Source organism: Hemiscyllium ocellatum, chromosome 10 (genome assembly GCF_020745735.1).
Source record: "Hemiscyllium ocellatum isolate sHemOce1 chromosome 10, sHemOce1.pat.X.cur, whole genome shotgun sequence".
In the NCBI taxonomy this organism is placed as follows: domain Eukaryota; kingdom Metazoa; phylum Chordata; class Chondrichthyes; order Orectolobiformes; family Hemiscylliidae; genus Hemiscyllium; species Hemiscyllium ocellatum.
In genome coordinates, this window is record NC_083410.1 from 68,392,813 (window position 1) to 68,415,557 (window position 22,745).

Genomic DNA, 22,745 nt, shown 5'->3' on the forward strand with positions numbered 1-22,745 from the left:
GAGAGCAACTGTCTGTGGAATATTTATATCTGTGATCTCAAGTGGATTCCAAGCACGAGGGATGAAACTGGAAGTGGAATCTACATGGGGTGAGCCTGAATTAGGCAGTCACTGAGGACTATGATATGGCTCACTATCCACTTGGGAACCCTGCAGCCCTCTGGACTCAATATTGAGTTCAATAATTCTAGGGCCTGAACACTCCCATGTCCTAGCCCCCAACCCCACACACCAGGCCTTGCTATCACATAGTCTGCCATTACACACTATCTATTGTTAGTCACTAACTGTTTCCATTAACAGTTATTCACTTTCCTAGCCAGATCATTATCCTCTCCTTTGTCCAACTATTCTACTCTCTCTTTGGGGTCTATCCCCACCTATTGTTTGCTCCTGACCGTCCTCCCCCACCCTATACTTTGCATATAAATCAACATCTTCCTGGTTAACATCAATTCTGAGGAAGGGTCACTGGACTTGAAACGTTAACTGATTTCTCTTCACAGATGCTGCCAGACCTGCTGAGCTTTTCCAGGATGACACGAGTGATGTGTCATGGGGTCAGAACTGGGACTTCAAATCTTTGCAATTTATATGAGTGATTTTGTTGAATGAATTGAAGGTATGGGAGCTAAATTTTCTGGTAACACAAAGGTAGGTAGCAAATAGAGTTGTGAAGGGAAGAAAAACTTTCCTCTATCCTTTTTGCAGACTTAAGTGAATGGGGAAAGATCTGGCAAATAGAGTACAATGTAGTCAACTATGAAATTGTGATAAAACGTTTTTTAAATAGTCATAGAGATGTACCACATGGAAACAGACCCTTCGGTCCAACACGTCCATGCCGACCAGATATCCCAACCCAATCTAGTCCCACCTGCCAGCACCCGGCCCATATCCCTCCAAACCCTTCCTATTCATATACCCATCCAAATGCCTCTTAAATGTTGCAATTGTACCAGCCTCCACCACTTCCTCTGGTTGCTCATTCCATACACGTATCACCCTCTGCGTGAAAAAGTTGCCTTTTAGGTCTCTCTCATATCTTTTCCCTCTCGCCCTAAATCTATGCCCTCTAGTTCAGGACTCCCTGACCCCAGGGAAAAGACTTTGCTTGTTTATCCTATCCTTGCCCCTCAAAACTTTGTAAACATCTATAAGGTCACCCCTCAGCCTCTGATGCTCCAGGGAAAACAGCCCCAGCCTGTTCAGCCTCTCTCTGTAGCTCAGATCTTCCAACCCTGGCAACATCCTTGTAAATCTTTTCTGAACCCTTTCAAGTTTCACAACATCTTTCCGATAGGAAGGAGACCAGAATTGCACGCAATATTCCAACAGTGGCCTAACCAATGTCCTGTACAGCTGCAACATGACCTCCCAACTCCTGTACTCAATACTCTGACCAATAAAGGAAAGCATACAAAAAGCCTTCTTCACTATCCTATCTACCTGCGACTCCACTTTCAAGGGGCTATGAACCTGCACTCCAAGGTCTCTTTGTTCAGCAACACTTCCTAGGACCTTACCATTAAGTGTATAAGTCCTGCTAAGATTTGCTTTCCCAAAATGTGATGAGAAGATGCAGAGAGATGTAGTTGTCCTCTTACTTCTGTGATTGAGGCAAAATGCATGCATGTCCAGAAAATAATCATAAAAACTAATGGAATGTTCTGTTTTAGTGCAAGGGGAATTGAATGCAAAGGGAAGGAGGTTATGTTTCAGTTGCACAGGACATTGGTGAGACAGCCCAGCACTCTGTACAGTGCTAGTTGTGTATGGAAGGATATCAATGCATTTGAAGCTGTTGAGAGAAGGTTTAACCACATTAGTTCCTGAAATGAACATACAGCCTGCATAGCCTTGTGCCATAAGGCCTGTATCCTCTGGAGTTTAGAGTCAGTGACTTAACCGAAACACACAAGATTCTGAGGGGACTTGATTGGGTGGAAGTTGAAAACATGTTTCCTCTTGTGGGAGAATTCAACTATGACTAGAATTTTAAAAATAAAGAGTTGTTCATTAAAACAGATGAGGACTTTCTTTTTGTCTGAATGTTGTCACTCTGGAATTCCCATCCTGAAAAGATACAGAATCCTTTAAATATTTTTTAAGGCAGAGATCGATTAGAGTCAGAGATCTACAGCAAAGATAAAGATCCCGTATACATTGTGTCCACACCGGTCAAAAAACAACCATCTAACTATTCTAATTTCATTTTCTAGTACTCTACTCATAACCTTGCTTGCCTTGGCATCGCATTGCACATCTAAATACTCCTAAAATGTAATGAGTATTTTTTAAAAAAGTTCAAATCTATTTCTGCCTTTAAAAATTGTTTAAAATAAATTGCAAAGAGTGATAAAATTCAGATAAACTTTCCTCATCTGTTTTAAATGGACAATCACTTATCTTTAAACTATGACGTATAGTACTCCGTCTTTATAGGCAGAACTCCAGATTGTCATCATCCTCTGGATGAAAATGTTTTCCTCCCATTTCTCTAAAACTTTCACCTCTTGCCTCAAATCTATGTACCTGGTCATTGATCCCTGTATCAAAGGGAGAGGTCTCTTACCCTTTTTCATAATTTTATGCATCTCAATCATCATCTTAGTCTCTGCACCTAAGGAAAACAGCCCTAATCCATCCAGTCTCTCTTCATAACACAAACTCTTCAGCCCAGGAACCCAGGTAAGTTTTCTCTGCACCCTCTCCAGTGCTATCACATTTCTCCTATGAGGATTTCAGAATTGCACACCAACTGATGTTTTTATACAGTTCTAGCATAACCTCTCTGCTCTAAAACTCTATGCCTTGACTAATAACGGGAAATATGCTATCTGTCTTGATAAAAATGTGAGTAAGCGATGGCCTAGTGGTGTTATTGCTAGACTGTTAATCCAGAGACCCTAAATTGCTTGAAAAGCTCAGCAGGTTTAGCAGCACCTGTAGAGAGAAATCAGAATTAGAGTGACCCTTTCTCCTGTAACATTCTGGGGATCTGGGTTCAAATCCTGCCATAGCAGTTGGTGTAAGTTAAATTCAATAATAATCTGGAAATAAAAGTCTATTGTGACTATGAAACCATTGTCGATTGTCAGGAAAAACCCATCTGTTTCACTGGTGTCATTTATGGAAGGAAACTGACATCCTTACCTGGTCTGGCCTACATGTGACTCTAGACCCATAGCAACATGGTGGATTTTTAACTGCCCTCTGGGCAATTAGGGATGGGAAACAAATGTGGTCTAGCTTGGCATGCCCACATCCCACTGATGAATTAAAAAGCATTATCCACCAGTTCTGATATGTTAAGGCGTCGGTAGATATGCACACCAAGGTCCATCTGATCTATGCTGCTTTCTGGGATCTTATTGTTCATCATGCATTCCCTTGCCTTGTTTATCTGTTCCAAGTACATTGCCTCATGTTTATCCAGATTTGAATTCCTTTTGCTACTGATTAGCATATCTGACCAGCCCATTCTGTCCTCCTGTAGTTTAAAGGATTAGAAATGGATTAAAGAGGGAATATGCAAAATGTAGATTTGAGGTTAAAATCATATCAGCCATGATCCTATTGAATGATGGATCAGACTTCAAGGGCTGAGAGGTCTGCTTTTGTTCTTTGTTTGTATCTTTAATATGTCAACATTGACGAAGGGCTCTGGCCCGAAACGTCGAATTTCCTGTTCCTTGGATGCTGCCTAACCAGCAACACATTTTCAGCTATGTAAACATTACCCTGTCTTTGCTGATTTACCTTGACTCCCAGTCAAGCAACATCTTGATTTTAGAAAATCCTCATCCTTAATTTCTGGCCTTGCCTTTTCCTATCTCTAATCTTCACCAAACCATATCGCAAACCGAAGGCTGATCTCTTGGTTTATAGGACAGCAGTGATTCCTACAGCCCTATGATCCTTGAGGATTTTGACAACATCCAACAAAGACCTCTTGAATTTAAATCATAACTCTATATTGATTACCATACTTCCTGTTGCTTCGCAATGAACTCTTGAATTTTCTCTCTCAATCTCCCCACCTCACTTTCTCCCTTTAATTCATTACTTATAACCTTTTTCTTTTCGACCATGTGTGACCTAATATTATCATATGTGGCTTAATGTTGTATTTGGTTTCAGAATTGCTCCTGTGAAGCAATTTGCTTCACTTTATTACTTTTGAAGAGGTCACATAGGCTGTTGCTATTAGCAATTTTGTCATCTCCTTAGATTGTTTGGTCTAAAACTAAGAAACCCAGTGTTCTTTGCATGACCTGGAGGCCTCTAGAGTTGGGGGTGGGGGGTGGAAGGGTGGGGTCTGGGATGGTGGATAAAAAACAAATGATGCACCATCTGCTCTTGTGGTTCTTTCTAACATATACTAATTATGTTTATCTGGGTGGGAACTAATTAAACAATTTATAATCTTCCTCAAAAATTAATCTGGCAGGAAATGCACCCACTTTTTAAAAGTGAAATTTAAACTCTTTTTGTAATTAAGAACAGTCAAACAGATTGCAGAATAATCATTTTTTATTTGAGGATATATATTACAAAGGAAATGCAGCTAAAAGCACAGAAAATTTCTTTTACCAAACTAGCCTGGGGCACCTTTCTTTCCTGCTTGCTGAGGCAAGCTGGAAAAACAATGGTACTTAGTGAACTACTTTACCAGAAGTTGAACGACAATAACTTTGCAAGCTGACTATTGGCATCCTTCTAGATTATAAACATTCTATTATTCTAGATTGAGTATTTTAGCTCCCCTGAATATTCTGTTGGAAGGCAATAGAGACCCTTAAGATTAAGGGAGGCAATAGTGTAGTGGCAGCATCATTGGACTAGTAGCCAAGAATACCAAGGTAATGTTCTGAGGGGACAAAGGTTCAAGTACCAGTGGGGCTATATCTGTAATTAAAAAGCTAGTTTAATGGCGACCACATATCCACTATTGATTGTCATTTTTAAAAAAAATCTGATTTGCTGATGCCCTTTTTTATGGATATCTGTCTTACATGTGACTCCAGAGTCACATGTAAATGATCAACTCATAACTGCCCTCTGGGAAATTAGAGATGGGAATTAAATACTGGTCTAGCCATCAACTTCCACATTCCATGAAAGAATAAAACAAAAATCCAAGCTTTGTTTTGATGGAACTGTTTTCAATGAGGACACTTGCAGGAGCTGTTCAATGAACATTAGTGCTTGAATATTAGAAATAAAAGAACAGTAGCTGACCATTCATGCCACCATTGACTGAGATCATGGCTGAACTATGACCTAATTCCATCCACCTGCCTTAGCTGAAGTTTCATTTTTGCTAGCCAATAGTATAACAGAATCTAATTTTAAAGAAAGTGGTTTAACATCTGCTTTCTCTGGGAGAGAAATCCACACTTCTGTCACTTATTTCATAGGAATATAAGAACTAGGAGCAGGAGTAGACAATTCAACCCCTTGAGACTGCTCTGCCATTCACTTTGATCATGATTGATCTTATTTTGGTTTCAGGTCAACTTTCTGACCAACTTTCCATAACCCTTCAACCCTTCACTAATTAAAAATCTGTATCTCCTCCCTAAATTTGCGCTCTATCATTGCATCCACTGCACTCTGGAATTCCACAAATTCATGGTCCTTTTGAAAGAAGTAATTCCTCTTCATCTGTTTTAAATCTTCTACCCTTTATCTTAAAATTACAGTCTCTTGTTCTAGATTGCCTGACATTAGGAAACTTCCTTTCCATGTTGACTTTGTCAATCCCCTTTAGCATCTTGTATACCTCAATTTGAATCCCCAAATGAGAGGAGATCTTCGATAGTAACACCATTGAATGTCAAGGGACGATGGTGAGATTGTCATTGCCTGGCATTTGTATGGTGCAAATATTAGTTCCAGCTGTCAGCCCAAACTTGAATATTGTCCAGATCTTGTTGCATGGACTGCTTCAGTATCTGTGGAGCCACAAATGGTGCTGAATGTTGCGCAATCATCAGGGAACATCCCCACTTCTGACCTTCTATTTGGAAGGTCATGGATGATGCAGCTGTCCAAACCCCACGTGATCATACATTTTGTGACTTTTTTTCTTAAATGTTGCCTTGAAGTCCACATACACTACGTCTACAGGATCCCCATTATCCACTTGGCTAGTTACATAATCAACAAGCTCCAAGCAAATTAGTCAAATATGATTTACCCTTCATAAATCCATCCATTATCAGTTCCAGGTAAAGTAATGTCTGTAAATCTACAATGTAATCATTCCCTGAACTTCTCTGAATTCCGATTTCCAAGATTTGGCATTTCACTTGGCATATAAGTCAGATGCCACTTTTTTTTTGTTTCCCTCCATACCACATTTCCTTGTTCCCCACTAATACAAAAAGTGGATACCTTGCCTGCCTTGAAAATGGGTGCTAGTCACTAATTTTTGTTGCTATTTTCTAGTACTTTATTATAGTCTCATTGGCTTGCTGTCTCTTATCCTTATCCTAAAGTACACTCTGAAGTGTTTTGTTTGAAATTGGAAGCATAATATCTGGTAAGAATACTACACGCAACACCATTAAACACCATGTGTTTATTTAGCATGTGATTTTTGTTACTGGTGGAAAATAATCCTTTAAAAGACAAATTGTTAGACATTTATTAATTTCTTCTGACAACCACCTGTAGTTACATGGCTTCACTAGTTTCTATGACTTCTCAGCATCACTGCACCGTAGCATCTCAGCAATACCAAAATTAGAGGTGTAATGGACAATGAAGAAGGTTATCTCGTTTACAACGGGATCTTGATCAGATGGGCCAATGGGCTGAGGAATGGCAGATGGAGTTTAATTCAGATAAATGCATATTTTGGAAAGGCAAATCTTAATAGGACTTAATGGTAAGGTCCTAGGGAATGTTGCTGAACAAAGAGAGCTTGAAGTGCAGTTTCATAGCTCCTGGAAAGTAAAGTCACAGGTAGGTGGAATAGAGAAGAAGGCATTTGGTATGCTTGCCTTTATTGGACAGCATTGAGTATATAAGTTGGGAGGTCATGTTGTGGCTGTACAAGACATTGGTTAGGCCACTTGTGGAACATTGCATGCAGTTCTGGTATTCCTGCTTTAGGAAGGATGTTGTGAAATTTGAAAGGATTCAGAAAAGGTTTACAAGGATATTGTCAGGGTTGGAGGATTTGAGTTATAAGGGAGAGGTTGAATAGGCTGGAGCAGTTTCCCCTGGAGTGTTGGAGGCTGAGGGGTGACCTTATCGTGGTTAATAAAATCATAAGGGACATGGATAGGGTAAATGGACAAGGTCTTTTTCCTGGGGTGGCGGAGTCCAGAACTAGAGAGCATTGGGTCAGGGTGAGAGGGGAAAGATAAAAAGGGAGCTAAGGGGCAACATATTCACGCAGAGGGTTGTGCATGTATGGAACGAGCTGCCAGAGGAAGTGGTGGAGGCTGGTGCAATTACTGTATTTAAAAGGCATCTGGATGGGTATATGAATAGGAAGGGTTTAGAGGGATATGGGCCAAGTTCTGGCAAGTGGGACTAGATTAGATTGGGATATCTGGTTGGCATGGACAAGTTGGACTGAAGGGTCATCTCAGTGCTTTACATTTGTGACTCTGACACTGCTTTAGTGGTTTTAAAGTAGGCAGGCAGGAGGCTGGAAGAACATGGCAAGCCAGGCAGCACCAGGAGATAGAGAAGTCAACGTTTTGGGTGTAACTCTTCTTCAGAACTGGGGTGGGTGGAGGGGGAGCTGCAGATAAAGGTGGTGGCGGGAGCAGATGGTGAAATGGGGTTAGGGGAAGACAGGTAGATGGTATGACCTGGTTGGTCAGTAGGAGGAATGAATCTGGTTGGTAGCTGGGAGGACTGGAAAGAATGGGAAGGGGATGGGAAGGGAGGATATTTGAAATTGAAGAACGCCATATTGAGTCCTCGGGGCTGTAGGCAGTAGTGTTCCTTCAATGTGGGAAGTGGTTCATTTTGGCAATGGAGGAGGCCAAGGATGGTCATGTCGGAAAGGGAGTGGGAAGGGGAATTGAAATGGGCAGTGACTGGGAGGTCCAGTCAGCCCCTGCAGGTCTGGTTGAGATGCTCATCAAACCATTTCCTAAGTTTACATTCATTCTCTCCAATGTCAAGAAATCCACATTGGAAGCACCTGATGTAGTACACTAGGTTGGAAGAGAGGCAGGTGAACCTCTGTCTCACTTGGAAGGACTGTTTGGGACTCTGGATGGAGGTGAGGGGTGTGGTGTTGGTAGGTTTCACATATTTTGTGGTTGCAGAGGAAGATTCCTGGGGGTTTGATTTGGCAGGGGGGCAGTGGGAGTGTGGCACAAATGAAGGACTGCTGAAGGGAACAATCCTTGTGGAAGGCAGAGAGGGATAGGGAGGGGGAAGATGTTCTTGGTGGTAATGTCTAGATGGAGTTGGAAGAAGTATTTAAGGATGATGCGTTGGATATGGAGATTGGTGGGGTGGTAGGTGAGCACAAGGGGCCTCTGTCTTTCTGGTTTTAAAGAGTCATCAGGTTTGTAAGTATGTTAGCTGCTTGAAAGTCAAGTTTTTCTTAATATGGTAGATATCATAGACTTTGAGTCTTCAGATTAGAATTTGTGAACACTAGCACTTTTGTGGAACTTTTGAAATTGAAAAATTTCAATGTTGGGCTTTTTTGGGGGAAAAATGAATATAGCACTGATCATAAATATATTTGTAAATGTTTGCATATTGGTATTTGTGACTAAGTACAAGATTTTTTGAAAAGTGCAATAATCTCACCCTTTCTTTTTAGCATGTTTATGCTTAAACCCAGATTGGAGACCTAAAACGACAAGTTAATGATCCTGCAGATTTAGTCTGGTGATTTAGTAAATCAATAACTTTAGAAATTTTAGTTTCTGAATTTCACAAATGCTGTCAGCTGTAGAATACAAGTTTCTGAATTTATGGACAAAGCTTGTGAGGAATCACAGGTCATAATCACAGAACTGACCTAACATTGATAGCTTTACATTGGTAAGTTGCTTTCTAATCATCTTTTATTATAAGATTGCTTCCTCTATCAAGATTTAACTCCATCCCATCTTCCCAGCAAATACTCCCATCAGGAATATAATTAGAAATGTAATAGCCATTCCAGAGACGTCATTGCAGAGTTACTGAATTGGGAGCTACATATTGCTGGAAAATTAACTTTTTTAGGGAGTGTCAAAATGAGCAAAAGAAAAGGATTAGTTTTGATAAAGGACTGGATAAAAACAGTGGCGAGAAGATGCTCACTCAGAAAAACAAAGATGTAGAATTGGTGGAGCTCAGACCACAATAATGTGAAAAGACACTCCTAAGCTTAGTTTGTAGGTTCCCTAATGGCCGTTACTGTCAAGTAAAGCATAAATCAGGAAATTAAAATGCATATATTAAGGATAATACAGCCACCGGGGAACTTTAATCTTCCAATGTTCTGGGAAAACTAAATGTGTGGTAATTGTGAATTTATGGAATGCATTCAAGGTAGTTTCTAGATCAGTAAGCTGAGATGTCAACAGTCTATTTTAATTTACCATGTCAATTGCCAAATAGTAAAACTAACAACATTGTAGTAAAGGAGCCTTTGGGCAAGACTGTAAAATAATACTTCAAATTTGAGTAATTTTGCTAAGGTCGTAAAACTGATTTAATTTAATTTATGAATTAAATTTTTAACAAATTTCCTGGACTCATGGCCTATGTTCTGTTTCTTTCAAAGAGGGAACATGTACCTAGAGTCTGAAGAGGTAGGGGAGGCCCTAAATAGCTGTTTTGCTTCAGTATTCACTAGAGAGAGTGACATTATTGACAGTGACAACACTGTGGATCAAGTTAATAGACTTGAACAGATTGATATTAAGGAAGTGGATGTGCTAGAAATTCTGGGAAGCATCAAGATGGATAACTCCCCAGGGCTGGACCAGATATATCCAAGGTTACTGCGGGAAGGGAGGAATGAGTTTGCTGTGCTTCTGGCAATGATCTTTGCATACTCGCTGTCCACGGGAGTAGTATCGGATGATTGAAAAGAGGTGAATGTTGTTCCTCTGTTCAAGAAAGGGAATTGGAAAATCCCAGGGAATTACATACCTGTCAGTCTTTCTTCTGTGGTAAACAAGATACTGGAAAGGATTCTGGTGTTAGGATTTATGAATATTTGGTAAAAATATAGCTTGATTAAAGGTAGTCAGCATGGCTTTGTGAGGGGCAGGTCATGCCTGACAAGCCTTTTGAGTTCTTTGAGGATGTGACATGACACATTGATGAAGGTCGAGCAGTGGATGTGGTGTATATGGATTTCAGTAAGGAATTTGATAAGGTTATCTATGGTAGGCTCATTCAGAAAGTTAGGAGGTTTGGCATTCAAGGAGATTAGGCTGGCTGGATACAGAATTGGCTGGCCAAAGGAAGACAGCCAGTGGTAGTGGATGGAAAGTATCCTGCCTGGATGTCAGAGACTAGTGATATCTTGCAGGGATCTGTTCTTGGGCCTCTGGTCTTTAAAGATTTTATAAATGATTTGGATGAAGAAGTGGAAGGGTGGGTTAGTAAGTTTGCCGATGACACTAAGATCGGTGGTGGTATAGGTAGTGTTGAGGGCTGTTGCAGGCTACAACAAGACATTGACAGGATGCAGAGCTGGTCTGAGAAGTGGCAGATGGAGTTCAATCTGGATAAATGCAAAGTGATTTATTTTGGTGGGTTGAATTTGAATGCTGAATACAAGGTTAAAGACAGGATTCTTTGGCAGTGTGGAGGAACAGTGGGGTGTTGGGGTCCATGTCCATAGATCCTTCAAAGTTGCCACCCAAGTTGATAGGTTGTTAAGGTGTATGGTGTTTGGCTTTCATTAACAAGGGGATTGAGTCTAAGAACTGTCAGATTTTACTGCAACTCTATCAAACCCTAGTTAGACCACATTTGGAATATTGTGTCCAGTTCTGGTTGCCTTATTAAAGGAAGGATATAGATGCTTTAGAGAGGGTGTAGAAGAGATTTCCCAGGATGCTGCTTGGATTGGAGGGCATGAAGAGAATTGAGTGAGGTCAAGCTTTTTGCACTGTAAAGAAGAAGGAAGAGGTGACTTCATAGAGGTGTACAGGCAATGAGAGGAATAGGTAGAGGTGATAGCCAGAGACTTTTCCCTCGGGCAGAAATGGTTGTCATAATTTTAAGGTGATTGGGGGAAGGTATAGGGGAGATGTCAGAGGTAGGTTCTTTAAACAGAGAGTGGTGCGTGCATGAAACACAGTAAGTGATAAAAACATAACTTTTTTTTTGAATCACAATAATCACTTAAATAACGTAACTTTGCCTTGAATGAAATTTATCAGCAGAGAGCTTTCTCACTCTCACACACCCTCAGCTGACTACTTGGAACATTGCAGAAGTTGTGATAATACAGTAAACTATTGATATTTGAGGTATATAACTTTTGGTTTATCAAGTGCTGGTTCATAAGGTGCTTGTTAAAACAAAGTTTGCTGTATAGGGAAGTGAAGGGTATGAAGATTTTCTTGTACACTAATCAATGAAAATGAACAGGCAGATGCAACAAACAGTTAGGAAGACAAATGGTATATTGACCTTCATTGCAAAAGGATTTGAATTCCGAAGTCAGGGTGTCTTATTGCAGTTACACAGGGCATTGAGATACAGCTAGAGTATTGTGAGGGAGTGTAACAAAGGTTCACTAGGTAGACATCTGGGATGACAGGACTGTCCTGTGATAGGTCAGTTCAACTGGCCTTATCCGCTGGAGTTTAGAAGAATGAGGGGAATATGACTTAAATCGGCCTGGAAAGACTAGATGCAGGGACAGTGTTTTGTTTTTTTTCCCTGCTTGGGGTGTTGAGAACCAAGAGTCACAGTATCAAAATAGTGGGACTGAAATTGGGAGAGGGGAGCGATGAACAAGTGGGAACAGGGTGTTGAGTGATGGGAATGGAGAGCTGGAAAGAGAAGAGTTAGGAAGTGCTTTATAAAAGCAGACTGAGCATGTACAAGTATGGCACAATTCTTGGGGCATCTGTAGAAATTGCGCTAAAATGAAAATGGACATCATGGGGCCATGGCTGGCAGTACTATTCAGATAAATTCCCTAATTTGCAAACTGCTCAAACAAAGCACACTGTAAGAAGACCTTTTAAATGGGGGATATGTGTGTTCCAAAAGGTAGTTATCCCTGGTGTCCTGGCCAAACTTTATCCCTCCTTCAACTAATCAGATGATCTAGTCATTATTGCACTTTTATTTTAAGAATTGGTTTCCGACAATACAGCAGTTGACTGCGTTTTAATAAACAATTCATGGGTAGAAGTGTTTGGTACCCATGAATTATGTTTCTTAATACTTGTGAAGTCCTTGTACCATTCATTTCTCCTACCCACCTTTCCCGTCCTTTTTTTCTCCTTCCGTTTATACAGCTGAATTTGGACAGTTGAGACTTCCATAAAACTCTGTAGCCTGGGTCCTTTGTAGCCGAGCAAGACAGATATCTGTGACTCCTCACTTCATCTTATTAACCGTGCCCTATCATCATCAAGTAATAATCTTAAATAAACTACCAAACTAGAATGTTCTGACAAAACATTCAGAGCTTTGGGGTGGCATGGTAGCTCAGTGCTTAGCACTGTTGCGTCAGCACCAGGGACCCGAGTTCGATTCCTGCCTCTGGCAACTGTGCAACTCCACACAGACATTCTCCCCATGTCTGCTTGTGTTTTCTCTGGTTTCCTCCCACAGTCCAAAAGATATGCAAATTAGGTGAATTGGCAATGCTAAATTGTCCATTGTGTTCAGGGATGTGTAGGTTTGGTGCATTTAGTCAGGGGAATGGGTCACGGTGGGTTACTCTTCAAAGGGTCGATGTGGACTTGTTGGGCCGAAGGGCCTGTTTCCACACTGTCGGGATTCTAATTCTTAAAATTATTTATACCTGCAAATTGTATGTATGAATGATTTTAAATACTGTTACAGTCTATTAGAACTCTTAATTTTGATTTTAATTTAGATTTGCAGTATTGAAGCTCTAAACTTTAAAATTAATCCTGTAGTATGGAATTTCTTAAGCCTAAACAGTTTAACAACTGAATTCTTGCATTTTTCTCTCGAAGATTTACATATTTAGCCTCGTGTGCTACAGGAAGCATATAGATTCATGATGACCTTCCTACATCTGCTTGTAATAAACTCCTACAGAAATTGTTTCCTTTTGTATTTGGATTTAGGAGAGGAGATGTTTGAGGTGAATGAAACAAATATTGAAGGGGCACCAACAATTGAGCTGATTGGACTGAAATTATCAAACTAAACTTTCATAAATAGAAATGTTTGTTGCTTTTAAACATTGCCTTGACTCAGTAATATTTTAAACATTTGTGTGAATGTGGAAATTCTGTGGCAGAGTTGAGTTCACTACTTAATTCGCATTGAATCATTCAAACTCCCTTGACAGCCCAAGGTCTTGCGTGTCTGAAACATTTTAGACTGAAAGTTGTGGTTTCAATCTACAGTCTGTACTCGCTCAGCTAATCCCAGTCTAGGCAGCAGTTAAAACCACACAATTATTCTCAGCTTTGGGCCTCAAAGATTAAAACAAAGTTGGGCTCCTTAGCTTGGCCAGCTTTCTGTAGCCTCTTGTGAGCATCCTGTGAAGGCAGAATCTCATCATTCTTAGGCACCTCTACCCTACCACAGTGCTTTGTTTAGGTAAGTATGTTAAGATTAGCCAAATGCATGGATAATTCGCTCTCTTGCAACCAAATCCAGGTTAAGTGCCCCAAGGGGGAGGAAGACCCATTAATAGAACTTCACTGGTACAAGATTTTCATGGAGACTGGTAGTGTTAGTAAACAGTAGGACGTGGGTTTCTTCTGGGATTTGAATTCCACTTGTCCAGTAATCAACTGTCTGTAATTGACCACCACTCTATATTCTTTTGTAGGTGAGGTTTTTTGAACAATACTGTTGTCCAGGTTGTCATTTTGTGAATAGGCAAACATCTGTTCCAATCTGTCATTTTAAATGGAGCAAATTTTATTTGCCGCAAAATCAGGAGCATAAGGCACTCCTTTTAGTCACTGCTGTTCACACCTACAGACCATTTTAGGAAACAGAGTGAAAAGGACTTGCCTCCATATGTGTGCACACAACAGCTCTTGAAGGTTAATACCAGTGTTTTAGCCTGCTTGGGCTTTTCTATTTGAAAGTATATTTTAAAATTTTTAATGTTTAGAGTATCAGGAATGTTGGAAATGCTTATTTGGCCCTGTTCCTACTACCCCATCCCTATCCCTGTCCAGCTGCTGCTATGCATTCCACTTCAGCTTGGATGAAACATTGCACATGATAGTTCACATAAGAAACAAAAACCAATAGCTGAAACTGAAAATAAGTCAAACTTGAAAAACTTTCATGCATGTTCATCAGAATTGTTGTGGTCTCATTATAGTTAGTGTAAAAACAAAGCATTTTAAATGTATTTTGTGAGAGTTTTTGATACAAAGAAAGGAAGAGCTACCATTAGGAAGTAGTAAATCTATTTTGTATAAGAAAGCAATGGATAATAGAGCTATCTTAATTCTATGTTAGCTTGCCATTTATTAGAAAAGTAGGTGGAACTATTCAAGATGGAAAAAAAATCTACACTATCACAATTTCTGCATAACTTCTGCCCAAGTTCTTGAGTGGTGATGAGGTCAGAAAGAAAATTCAGTATTTTGGGGAGCATGCTCATGCTCCTGAATTGTAGGTAAGGAAAAGCAATTGTGCTGGGCCCAAATTTGAATCCTGAAAAATGACTGAGAAAATGATCTAACCTGTGTTTTAGATTCTGCATGAGTAACATCAGAGGTTGCGGGACAATAGATAAAGTATTTCAAAAACAGAAGTGTTGGCAAAAGATAAGACTGCTGTATGGAATATAAGTTTTTTTTTCTCTTTGTCTTTAAGGCATAAGTATGATTAGTGACTTGTGTGTACTTATACCAGAATCCGGCCTCGAACAGAATATAAATCAGATGTTGTCCACATCAGATGGTGGCTTTCAACCAAATGGATTAAAACAATAATTTCCAGATAACTGGCAAAACTACTGGAAAACATTCATCATGTCCAAAAATATTTTTAAAGTCACCTTTTTTGATGTTAGAGAAATTAAATGTTCCAGGATTCATTGATTAATGCAATAGCATCAAACCCCTCATGGCAGAAGATGACAACATTCTGATATTCATTTATGATTCTCTTAATTGTCCTTCGACTTTTTGTTTTGTTTGCCCAGGTTTCAACTAGCACTCAAATTTGCGTGGAGTCGTTCTTTGTATAATGGTCAGGCAAATGTAATTGTTTCAGGAAATGTATTTATTTAAACTTGCCCTGGAATTCCTTCATGAGGTAATTTCCTTCAGTTGAAATAACTGCAGTGACTTTAGGGGCCTAATGTGGGAGGTGCAGATTGCCTTTCATGAACTATATATCATTCATGTGGGCAGAAAATAGAGATGAGCTTTTCTTCAGTCACAATTTTAAAAAGTTACTGAAAGCAATACAGTAGTTGTACTTCTTTCCTGTAGATTCTTGGACTACTAAAGTGAGCAATTTAATTGTGCAGTTTTTTCTAGACGTTTAGTAGGCACAGATTCTGAAAACTGGTAACATTTAATTCAATTCTCTTTGGATGGGTACCAGAATCTCTGCACAGAATATACAAAATTATACATGTTGAATTTAGTTTGCATTTGTTTCTGTGTATTCAAGATGTTATGTATGTGGTTTGCGCTGTCCCATTTTTTTGAGGGGGAGGTGGTCAGGTGACTCAGACAGGAGCTCGGAGAGGCAGTTTAGACCTGAGACTCGAGCTGCGTGGTTGCATGAAGTATTCCCTTTCAAGTTTACCCTTAGTCTACCTCATGTTCTATTTATGTTTCCAGTGAACTACAAACATAATACAAGATCCACACTACAATAAAATTGTTTTCTTATTATGCAGTTCCTTCCTTTGTCAGTGATTTAACATGTATGTGCTAATCATTTGTTTACTGCAAAGGCTTTCACTCTTTGCTCCTAGTACAATTCACATGCCAAGCACAAAGTATAGCTTTAATTAGGTTGATTCCAAAGGCACTGAGGTAGTTGTAAAATGATTGTAAAATACATATAAATTTTTATTCCAGTTTGTAGTATGTTATCTTTGACCATACAGCAAAATTTAAAAGCTTTTATATAGCTTGTCTTTGCTTATTGTACTTCATTTTCACTTTTGAAAAATGCACTTAATTTATGTAAATGTCCATCAGTGTAAATGGCATGAGTGGTTTCTTTGCTTTAAACTGATTAGGGCAGTATGCTACTTATCCCCGCTGATATGCTGAATGGTGTTTAAATTAGTGCAAAAGTTTGTGAACGCATATCACTTTATTGTTTGCTTTAAGCCAAGCAGAAATTTTTCTTTTGCATTTCTGTTCATTAAGACAAAGCTGTTGGCTCACTTACTGGCAGGCACCTGCTAGTCTCTACTAATGACATTTTAATTGGCCATTGACTAATTGTTCACTAAAGCGCAAGGCAAATGCATGAAATTCATAGCCACAAAATACCCCATCTTTATTTTTAGTTCACAATTTTTCTTCTCGTGTGAAACTCCTTTTGTAATTTGTACCACAACACACCATTTGCATCTCTTGTCTTAATTGTAGTTGCTGAATGCTGCTGCTTTATGGCAAATGCCAAGCAGCTGTGTGCAATGATTATCTCACTGATTTCAGTACGTAACTTTATCAATAGGTGGGTCAGACATTGGTTGCATTGCTTGAGGGTGGGGTTTAGCAGTAGCAGTATTCTTGGTACGATGTTTAATTGTACAATACAAACCATTCTTCCTGCTTTTGAGCTGATCTATATAGAGATTTTCCCTTTTGTCAGGGATGTATGAGTTATTAGTTGCTATGCAGTGCTGCTGTTTAGACACCTGATGAGGCAGCAAGTGTGTAGCTGGCTCTCCTATCAATTGACCACTCAAGGATTTGGCAACACAAACATTCTACAGAGGAGGACAGAGTTCCACCCTACTTGTTCCAGTGTGTTGGCAGTAACTTGTTGAAAGCAAACTAAACTTGTACTGTTAACTTAATGGTGCCTGTATTGGATTTTTCAGGTAATTATCTAATTTTATTTGTGTTGCTTTGTAAGGTTTATGTTTAGTGCATTTTTGCATGATTTCTATGAGGCTGGCAAACCCATGTACTATTTAACAGACTGCTAACATGACGGGAACATTTTCTGTGAACAATGAACTTGGCCAGGGAAGTCAATTAAGTGATGTTTATTAATACAGTGAAAACAATGGAGCACATTCACTTTTGCTTTGTGGAAACAGGGTTGGAGTTTGAACAACTGCTTTATGAAGTGTCTCGCCACTGGATGCATTAAAACATACGGGAGATGTTGGTGTGAGCAACTCTTGATACAGAAGTAAGTGTTATTTTGAATTCTCTTTACAAATGTTTCAATGTCTATATTTAGCTGTTGCTGTCTTAAAGTTGTTATGGGTTGCATATTCTGAAAATGCATTACTTTTCTTGTAACTAAAAACTACACAGATTGGTGGTTTTGGCCTGGGTAGACTTGTGTCCTTCCAGCTTAAAAGCCTAATTTCAATATTGAACTGTTCCAGCTTGTGACAGTTGAACAATGAGATTTATTTTATACAAAAGAAGTTTCATGATGTACTGATTTATAATATGTAATCCAACTCAACAATTGTATAAGTGGGCTTCTGGAATGATTCTATCTATGAAATTGAATTGAAACTCTGGAATTTGTTCCACTTCTAAGAAAGATGTGTTTCACTAAAACTATGCCCCTCATGCTTTATATGAAAAGTGTGTGCATGAGAGAGAGAGAGAGAGAGAGACCCACTCAAGTTCCAAAGGAAATAACAAACAACTTTTGGATTGTTGCATGATCTTGCCACTCGTCTGCCTGTTGAAATAAGGGACGTAGTTTCTTTGCCTTTTGCAATATGTAGTGGAGAATTGCAGGTATGCTGTTCCAGGTTTTTTCTATCCTTTTGACTTTGAGAGTGTATGATATGATTATAATTTTCTAGTGTGCATCTGTGTGATGTCTATAGCCAATATATATATATTTTAAGTTTTTAGTTCTCAGTGTTGCCTTGCGTATGGATGTTGCAGATATAATGATTCTCTTGAGTTTTGCAACATCAGTGTATTAATTCCTATTAACTTGATTTCTTGACCAAGAGAACAGTTAGATTTGTATTAACTAACAGGCACATCTCATGCAGGTACTCCTTAACATCTTGATTTATGATCACAATCCTTGTGTTAATGTTTTTTTGGGGTTGAGGTTTATCTATTGTACCAAATAAAGTAGCATTTTGAGCTTGAATTAATGTGTAATTTTGGTCTTTGCCTTTTGAGAAGGAGGTCATCAACATGTTTCAAAAGGTAGTTCCCACTTCTGTTTGGGTGGATGGATGAACTCAATGCAGATAGGAGCTTTATGTGGCGCTTTCAGGTAGGCAGTCTTCATGGAAGTATCCTTGATTTAGGATAGAAGAATTGCACTTGGAGATAAATGTAATATCTTGACATGATTTGCTGCATGTTTGTGCTATCTGTGTATAATGTGTATTCCAAAACTACTTGATTGTTCCAAATATATGTCAGCGCTACGCTTGTGGAAGCAATGAATGTGTTTTTCAGCCTAATGGCCACACCTGGCAATGGAAATTTTATCGGGGTACAGCCAAATATGCTTGAGGAATAAACTAATATAATAGATTTTAGTACAAATAAACATGATTGTTAATTTTGGTACAATTATCACAATGTAATGCATACAATAGTGAATCCAAATGTGTACACACTTCTACATAGTCTTGTAGGAGAAAGTGAGGACTGCAGATGCTGGAGATCAGAGCTGAAAATGCATTGGTGGAAAAGCGCAGCAGGTCAGGCAGTATCCAAGGAGCAGGAGAGTCGACATTTCGGGCATGAGCCTTTCTTCAGGAATGAGGAAAGTGCGTCCAACAGGCTAAGATAAAAGGTAGGGAGGAGGGACTTGGGGGAGGGGCGTTGGAAATGCGATAGTTGGGAGGAGATCAAGGTGAGGGTGATAGGCTGGAGTGGGGGTAGGGTGGAGAGGTCAGGAAGAAGATTGCAGGGTAGGAAGGCGGTGCTGAGTTTGAGGGATTTGACTGAGACAAGGTGGGGGGAGGGGAAATGAGGAAACTGGAGAAATCTGAGTTTATCCCTTGTGGTTGGAGGGTTTCTAGGCGGAAGATGAGGCACTCTACCTCCAGGTGTCGTGTTGCCATGGTCTGGCGATGGAGGAGTCCAAGGACGTACATGTCCTTGGTGGAGTGGAAGGGGGAGTTGAAGTGTTGAGCCACGGGGTGGTTGGGTTGGTTGGTCCGGGTGTCCCAGAGGTGTTCCCTGAAACGTTCCACAAGTAGGCGGCCTGTCTCCCCAATATAGAGGAGGCCACATCAGGTGCAACAGATGCAGTAAATGGTGTGTGTGGAGGTGCAGGTGAATTTGTGGCGGATATGGAAGGATCCCTTGAGGCCTTGGAGGGAAGTAAGGGGGGAGGTGTGGGCGCAAAGTTTGCATTTCTTGCGGTTGCAGGGGAAGGTGCCAGGAGTGGAGGTTGGGTTGCTGGGGGGTGTGGACTTCACGAGGGAGTCACGGAGGGAGTGGTTTTTTCGGAACGCTGATAGGGGAGGGGAGGGAAATATCTCTCTGGTGGTGGGGTCTGTTTGGAGGTGGCGGAAATGACGACTGATGATACGATGTATGAGGAGGTTGGTGGGGTGGTAGGTGAGGACCAGTGGAGTTCTGTCCTGGTGGCGATTGGAGGGATGGGGCTCAAGAGCGGAGGAGCGGGAAGTGGAGGGCATCGTCGATCACGTCTGGGGGGAAATTGTGGCCTTTGAAGACGAGAGGCGCGGTAGTAGTTTGGCGCACCGACCTTTACACCGCTGAGGCTAACCGCCAACTCGCGGACGCCACCTCCTACTGCCCCCTTGACCATGACCCCACCTCCCACCACCAAACCATCATCTCCCAGACCATCCATAACCTCATCACCTCAGAGGATCTCCCATTCACCGCCTCCAACCTCAGTCCCACAACCCCGCACCACCCGTTTCTACCTCCTGCCCAAAATCCACAAACCTGACTGCCCCAGCCGACCCATTGTCTCAGCCTGCTCCTGCCCCACCGAACTCATCTCTGCATACCTCGACACGGTCCTGTCCCCCTTAGTCCAAGAACTCCCCACCTACGTTCGAGACACCACCCACGCCCTCCACCTCCTCCAGGATTTTCGCTTGACCGGTCCTCAACACCTTATCTTCACCATGGACATCCAGTCCGTGTACACCTCCATTCCCCATCACGAAGGCCTCAAAGCCCTCCGCTTCTTCCTTTCCCGCCATACCAACCAGTACCCTTCCACTGACACCCTCCTTCGACTGACTGAACTAGTCCTCACCCAGAACAACTTCTCTTTTCAATCCTCCCACGTCCTCCAAACCAAAGGAGGAGCCATGGACACCTGCATTGGCCCCAGCTATGCCTGTCTCTTTGTAGGATATGTGGAACAGTCCATCTTCCGCAACTACACTGGCACCACCCCCCGCCTTTTCCTCCACTACATCGATGATTGTAACGGCGCTGCCTCGTGCTCCCACGAGGAGGTTGAACAGTTCATCCACTTTACTAACACCTTCCACCCCGACCTCAAATTCACCTGGACCGTCTCAGACTCCTCCCTCCCCTTCCTAGACCTTTCCGTTTCTATCTCGGGCGACCGAATCAACACGGACATTTACTATAAACTGACCGACTCCCACAGCTACCTAGATTACACCACCTCCCACTCTGCCCCCTGTAAAAATGCCATCCCATACTTCCAATTCCTTTGTCTCCGCCGCATCTGCTCCCAGGAGGACCATTTTCAATACCGTACAACCCAAATGGCCTCCTTCTAAGGCTGCAATTTCCCCCCAGACGTGATCGACGATGCCCTCCACCGTATTTCCTACACTTCCCGCTCCTCTGCTCTTGAGCCCTGCCCCTCCAGGACAGAACCCCACTGGTCCTCACCTACCAACCCATCAACCTCCTCATACATCGTATCATCCGCCGTCATTTCTGCCACCTCTAAATGGACCCCACCACCAGAGAGATATTTCCCTCCCCTCCCCTATCAGCATTCCGAAAAGACCACTCCCTCTGTGACTCCATCGTCAGGTCCACACCCCCCCCACCAACCCAACCTCCACTCCTGGCACCTTCCCCTGCAACCGCAAGAAATGCAAACTTTGCGCCCACACCTCCCCCCTTACTTCCCTCCAAGGCCCCAAGGGATCCTTCCATATCTGCCACAAATTCACCTGCACCTCCATACGCACCATTTACTGCATCTGTTGCACCTGATGTGGCCTCCTCTGTATTGGGGAGACAGGCCGCCTACTTGTGGAATGTTTCAGGGAACACCTCTGGGACACCTGGACCAACCATCCCATGACTCAACACTTCAACTCCCCCTTCCACTCCACCAAGGACATGCAGGTCCTTGGACTCCTCCATCGCCAGACCGTGGCAACACGACACCTGGAGGTAGAGTGCCTCATCTTCCGCCTAGAAACTCTCCAACCACAAGGGATGAACTCAGATTTCTCCAGTTTCCTCATTTCCCCTCCCCCCACCTTGTCTCAGTCAAATCCCTCAAACTCAGCACCGCCTTCCTAACCTGCAATCTTCTTCCTGACCTCTCCACCCCACCCCCACTCCAGCCTATCACCCTCACCTTGACCTCCTCCCACCTATTGCATTTCTAACGCCCATCCCCCAAGTCCTTCCTCCCTACCTTTTTATCTTAGCCTGCTGGACACACTTACCTAATTCCTGAAGAAGGGCTCATGCCCGAAATGTCGACTCTCCTGCTCCTTGGATGCTGTCTGACCTGCTGCGCTTTTCCAGCAACACATTTTCAGCTCCACAGAGTCTTGGTTTAACATGAACGATGCACTTAGTCACTCTCTTCTTTGCAAAAGCATCAAAGTGCAACATCATATTTTTGTCTTTCACAGATGATACCTGACCTGGTGAGTCATTGAGTCATACAGTACAGAAACAGTTCCTCTGGTCCAACTCGTCCATGTCAACCAGATATCCTAACCTAATCTAGTCCCATTTACCAGCTCTTGGCCCACATCTCTCTCGACCCTTCCTATTCATATACCCATCTAGATGCCTTTTGATGTAATTGCACCAGCCTCCAACATCCTCTGGCAGCTTATTCCATACTTGCACCACTCTGTGTGGAAAAAGTTGCCTTTTACATTTTTCCCCTCCTCTCACCCTAAACTTATGCCTCTAGTTCTAGTTCCCCCACCCCAGGGAAAAGACCTTGTCTATTTACCCTATCCGTGCCCCTCATGGTCCAGTATTTTTCTGATTTTTTTTTCAGACTGCTAGCATTCACGATATTTTACTTTAACTTGATAATATAGTTGCTGTTTACTGCAGTCTACAATCTGGTGTTAAGAACCATGCAGGGGGAAAATAAGTGACAAAAAGAGATGAAAAGACATCACAACTTGTAGAATACAGTAACCTGTAGCACATCTCTACATCTTATTTCTAAAACTGTGGATTTAGTAATAA

General features: G+C 41.5%; 1 protein-coding gene across 1 annotated transcript in view; it reads left to right on the forward strand.

The window, feature by feature from the left end:
- LOC132819796 (rho guanine nucleotide exchange factor TIAM2) overlaps positions 1 to 22,745 on the forward strand; it is a 401,154-nt gene that overhangs the window by 45,906 nt on the left and 332,503 nt on the right. Inside the window, exon 3 of the mRNA XM_060831569.1 lies at positions 17,423 to 17,517. The gene's annotated coding sequence lies outside the window, so the exon portion shown is untranslated. The remainder of the gene's footprint in view (positions 1 to 17,422; positions 17,518 to 22,745) is intronic.